Genomic DNA, 6,217 nt, shown 5'->3' with positions numbered 1-6,217 from the left:
AGATTCATTTTTAAAAAGTCCATTTTATGTAGCCATCATAATAGCACTGTACTCATTCTGTAGTGGAAAGAAAAGTCTCTCTCATGGTCTCCCCCAAAAGACAATTTACTGTGTTTCCTCCTGGTGTTTCTATGTTGAATGTGGGTTTTAAAAACAAGTTCCTAAATGGCCTTTTAGTCTTTTCGCCCCCTAATCTCTCTCTCTAATTATGATTGCTATCTTCCATATCCTCCCTAATCTCTGTCTCTAATTATGATCACTGTCTTCCACATCCCCCCTAGTCTCTCTCTCTAATTATGATCACTGTCTTCCACATCCCCCCTAGTCTCTCTCTCTAATTATGATCACTGTTTTCCATATCTTTGGGGTCATATTTAGCCATCTTCCCGTTTCTCGATTCACTCGCGGCATGTTTTCTTTGGGCAGTGTTTTCTACTGCCAAAGAGGCAGTAGAGCACGGGGACTGCTTTGTTGCTCCCTCCAGGGGTCCTACCTGGTCTACCTTGGACTTGGACTAAGTTTAAAGTATTGACGCACCCCTTCCCTGGAGGATACATCAGCCACTGTTCAATTGCAACTGTTTTTTCCCCCCTTTAACACAAAGAAGGTCAGGGTTTTGGCTACCAAAGTGTCATGGAATGTTCAGGTATCCCCTTTTCCGACTCATGGAAGCGTCTGGAATGTCTCTACAAGTTAAGAAGGTGCTGTGCTCGTGACCAGTGCAGTCACTCTCCATTAGGCCCCTCGGCAGGCACAGGGAGCCAACAAGGGCCTTGCATCACCAAAGGTCTGACCCATGTTCGGACATCACGGATGCTCTCCCGGCCTGTGTTATGGCCACCAAGCGAAGGCATGTGCGGCTGGGAACCAGCCACACAATTGGATTCCAGCTGTGCAAGGGCCACTGCTTCCGGTCTCAATTAGAGCTTCAAAATGTAGATGTGAACATAGTGCAAGAACACCTCCTCTACCTAGTATTGGGGGGGGTGGGGCAGAGGGCGGGGATGAGGTAATCCGAGATCATTGGAAAGGAAAATTTAAGATACCAAAATTTTAAACATTCCTACTGTTTTACAATATGTTTTTTCCCTTGTCTTCTTATACTGACTCTATATTATTCATAATTTTCATTGTATTCACTTTATTATAATTATTAGGAACAGGCATTCTATTTTCAGTCATTCAGCATCTTCCTGGGGGTCTAAGTCTGTTGAACCCCAGAGCATACAACTGGCATGACACTGCTCTGTGGTTGCTGTCAGGACAATTCTGGCTTGAGAAGGATGGGAATTCCAGCACACTGAATTGTGCTCATGCAGAACCTGTACATGGATCAACAGACAGCTGTGCAAGCAGGGCAAGGGAATCCCACATGGTTTCAAATCAGGAAAGCTGCATCAGGGCTGTGTTCTCCCTCTATTCTCAATCAGTCTATATGCTGAGCAAATAACCAGAGAAGATGGACCACATGAAAAAAGAATGGGGCATCAGGATCGGAGGAAGGCTTACTACCAACTTGTGACATGCAGATGATGCAACTTTGCTGAGATTCAGAAGGACTTGAAGCACTTGATGATGAAGATCATGGATTTCAGGCTTCAGTATGGATTACAAGTCACTGTCAAGAAGACCAACATCCTCACAACTGGATCAATAAGTAACATCATGATAAAAGGAGAAAAGATAAAAGTTGTCAAGGATTTTGCCTTCCTTGGATCCACAATCAATGTTCATGGAAGCAGCAGTCAAGAGATGAAATGACATGTTGCATTAGATAAATTCTTTCCAAGCTTTCTTTTTTCAAAAATCATTTTATTAGGGGGTCATACAACTCTTATCACAATCCATGCATACATCAATTGTGTAAAGCACATTTGTACATTCATTGCCCTCATCATTCTCAAAATATTTGCTTTCTACTTGAGCCCTTGGCATCAGCTCCTCGTTTTTCCCTCCCTCCCCACTCCACCCTCCCTCATGAACCTTTGATATAAATGATCATTTTGTCATATCTTACACTGTCTGATGTTTCCCTTCACCCACTTTTCTGTTGTCTGTCCCCCAGGTAGGAGGTCACATGTAGATACTTGTAATTGAGTCCCCCTTTCCAACTCACCCTCCCAGTATTTCCGCTTACACCACTGGTCCTGAAGGGATCATCCGCCCTGGATTCCCTGTGTTCCCAGTTCCTGTATGTACCATTGTACATCCTCTGGTCTAGCCAGATTTGTAAGGTAGAATTGGGATCATGATAGTGGGGAAGGAGGAAGCATTTAGGAACCAGAGGAAAGTTGTATGTTTCATCGTTGCTATATCGCACCCTGACTAACTCGTCTTCTCCCTGAGACCCTTCCGTAAGGGGATGTCCAGTGGCCTACAAATGGGCTTTGGGTCTCCACTCCTTACTGCCCCCCTCATTCACAATGATATGATTTTTTGTTCTGATGATGCCTGATACCTGATCCCTTCGACATCTCGTGATTGCACAGGCTGGTGTGCTTCTTCCCTATAGGCTTTGTTGCTTCTGAGCTAGATGGCCACTTGTTTACCTTCAAGCCTTTAAGACCCCAGATGCTGTATCTTTTGATAGCCGGGCACCATCAGCGTTCTTCACCACATTTGCTTATTCACCCGCTTTATCTTCAGCAGTTGTGTCAGGAAGGTGAGCATCATAGAATGCCAATTTAATGGAAGAACGTATTCTTGCGTTGAGGGAGTACTTGAGTGGAGGCCCAATGTCCATTTGCTATCTTAATACTAAACCTATAAATATAGGCACATAGATCTATATGTGCCCATCCTCATATATAAATATATTTGAATATGTACATGCCTTTATTTAGACCTCTATAAATGCCCTTTGCTTCTTAGCTCTTTCCTCTATTTCCTTTGACTTTCCTCTTGTCCCACTATCATGCTCAGTCTTCATTTGGGTTTCAGCAATTCCTCTTCCAAGCTTTCTTTAAAGTGTTGCAAAGCAAAGATGTTACTTTGAGGCCGAAGGTGCCCCTGTCCCAGGTCATGCTAATATCCATTGCCTCACATGCATGTGAAAGTTGATGTGGAACAAGGAAGACCAAGGAAGAATCCATGCATCTGAATTGTGGTGCTGATGAAGAATATTGGAAGGACCAAGGACTGCCGAGAGAACAGACAGAAGTACATCCAGAATGTTCTTTAGAAGCAATGTATTTTGGACATGTTGTCAGGACTGACTAGTCCCTGGAGAAGGACTTTATTCTTGGCAAAGTTGAGGTTCAGCGAAAAGAAGGAAGCCCTTCAAGGAGGCAGATTGGCACAGTGGCTGCACCAATGGGCTCAAGCACAGCAGTCTTGGTGAGGCTGGCACAGGACTGGGCAGCGTTTCCTCTGTTGTACCAACCTCACAGCGTCGACCAGCAACTTGTGTTTTTCTAACACTGGCTATTTTAATTTCCTCATTTCTCCAGAAAATTTTCTCATTGTAATAGTTAATATCTCCAGCATGCCCCACCTCTCCATCTTCATTCTCGGCATTTCTTTATTTAGAAAGAGAAAACATTTTCTTCCAACATAATAAATATTTAGAGGACCTAGCCATCATTGTCACATATCCCTGAGTTGAGGATGGAAGTAAATATTTGCAGGTTGTGGGAAAGCTAAAACAGAATGGCTTGTTGCAGATGGAGAAATGTCAAAAATGAATTAAATCATTTCTAGGAGAGGTGGACATGCATATGTACATACATACGTATTGAGGGAATAAAGAGGGATTTCTGACAAGTGCACATTTTGTTTTCCATGTGTTTTCTAACTCTGAATGCATGATTTAACATGTAAGAAGCAAACACTTCACAGACTGTTTTGCAGTGAAAAGAATCTCCCATGTTTCCACTAGATACTAGCAGTATACTGTGTTCCAAATTCCATTTGCTAAATCAAATTATAAGGGACTGGAAAGACTCTGGATACCTCTCGTTAAGATGTACAGTTGTTCCTTAGTTAGAATTTTTTTAAAAAAGATACCCTTTCTTACTGAATGACAAAGCAATTACAGGACAAGTCTCTAGGAGCAATGAGACCCAGTATGTCATGCAGGGGACTGTGGTCCAGGATCACACCCATCATCATTGTTAAAAGGCCTTTGATACTGTCTGTGTAATTCCCTCTGGGTAACTGCAAACATAGCTTGGGAGTATGATAGAGAGAGATCAAATGATAGTTTTTGGCTAGATACTTAGTAGAGGTTTTGTGGTTGCATCAGACAGACATTTTAAAGTGTGGAATTTGGGGACTGTATGTTTTACAATGATTATTTCAACTTGTTTGAACACATGACTAGCTTTAACTTACTGATCTGGCTATTTTTGCTTTACTTTTTTGGTATTTGTTGACATAGGTAATTGTCACTAACTTCAGAGAAAAATAATTTCACCTACTTTGTAGGAAGATATTTCTTGGTTTCTATTTTTTCCTCAGTGCATTTTTAAGCATAAATATATTAAAGTGCTTAGATAGAACTTGCCAGTGTTAACACAATAAACACAAAATAACATGCTTGACATTCAATGAAGGCTCTTTTGGAGATGTAGAGGCTGTACTGCTGGATAATCTCTATAGGCACCAGATGATATATAACAAAGCGTAGCTGTTATAATTGAGAAATATGCTATAAAGGATTTGTACATAATTGTGTAGAAGAATAAAGGGCAGGAAATAGCTTAGACAGACAGCAGTACTCTGATGATGTCACAAAATGGTATTAGCTCTTCCAGCAAGTCCTTTACTGATGGGACTTAAAGGCACAGGAGGAAACACTAGACAAAAAATGAGGAGCTGATGCCAGGGGCCTAAGTGGAGAGCAAATGGTTTGAGAATGATGAGGGCAATGAATGTTCAAATGTGCTTTACACAATTGATGTATGTATGGATTGTGTGTATGAGCCCCTAATAAAATGATTAAAAAAAAAAAGAAACACTATACAAAAGGCAATGACAAAAAAAAATCTCCTGGAGGAAAAATAAACAGTAAGACAAGACAAAAAAGTCATCCCACATATTCTCAATTCTAAGACAGATAAGGCAGAATTGTATCCCATTGTTGGTTCAAATGAAGATCAATCCCACTTCTGTACAGAGAAACAACTACTGTCGTTCAGTGCAAAGTACTTTCTCATTACAGACCATTCAGTAATAAGCACTGTTGTCTAAAAATTAAATATATACTTTCAACCGCAAGTTCCTTGTAACTCATTGCTGCTCAGGTAGCTTTAATATTACTTGTCTCATATTAGTCAAATAGAACTGATTTAAGTTTTCTCTTTCTAGTCGATCAAAGTTATAAGGACAAGCCCCTCCCCGGGAAAAGACATCATGCTTGGTCCTGTAGAACATCAGCGAAAAGGAGGGAGATCCTCAAGGAGATGGACTGACACAGCGGCTGCAACAGCGCGCTCAGATGTGACCATGACTGGGAGGATGGCGCACGTGCTGGCGCTGTGTCCTTCTGTTGCACACGGCCTCCCTAGGAGTCAGAATCAACTGGATGGCACTTCACAACAATAATTGGTCAGAGTAAGTTCGGGCACAATGACTTCTTATACACTGAGATTGTGTTTTTAACAACTGTGGCATTCCAGTACTTGTCAGTGCTTGAGATCAAAGGGAGACAAAATGAAGTGTTCTCAAGATTGTGGAACTGAGGAAAATAGAATTGTTTCCCGGATGTAAAATCAGAAAGGTCTCAGTCGATGATCAAAGCCGAGTTAACTTTTAAAAGAGATTTTTGAAAAGTTTGTAGTAAGGGAGCATTGATTAAGGAAAATGGCATAAACGAGGTCAGCACAGTGGGCTTTTTATCTTTTCTCTTTTGTTATGATTGCTGTAAAAACACATAACATTTTTTACCTTTTCAGCATTTTGATGTACAATGTTCACTGATATTAATTATATTAGTTGTATCCTTTTGATAGAAAGGAAAGATCAAAGTGGATGTCAGAAGAGACTCTCACACTTGCTCTTAGTTGCAGAGTAGCTAAAACAAATGGACGGAACGGCGAAGTCAAAGAGCTGAATAGAACATTTCAAAGGGCAGCTCTAGAAGACAAAGCCAAGTATTGGGCAGCTCTAGAAGACAAAGCCAAGTATTGGGCAGTTCTAGAAGACAAAGCCAAGTATTGGGCAGCTCTAGAAGACAAAGCCAAGTATTGGGCAGCTCTAGAAGACAAAGCCAAGTATT

Source organism: Echinops telfairi, unplaced genomic scaffold (assembly GCF_000313985.2).
Source record: "Echinops telfairi isolate 266 unplaced genomic scaffold, ASM31398v2 ScPeMD7_25;HRSCAF=90, whole genome shotgun sequence".
Lineage (NCBI taxonomy): Eukaryota > Metazoa > Chordata > Mammalia > Afrosoricida > Tenrecidae > Echinops > Echinops telfairi.
The sequence above is the reverse complement of the archived record's forward strand: the minus strand, read 5'-3'. Positions refer to the sequence as shown.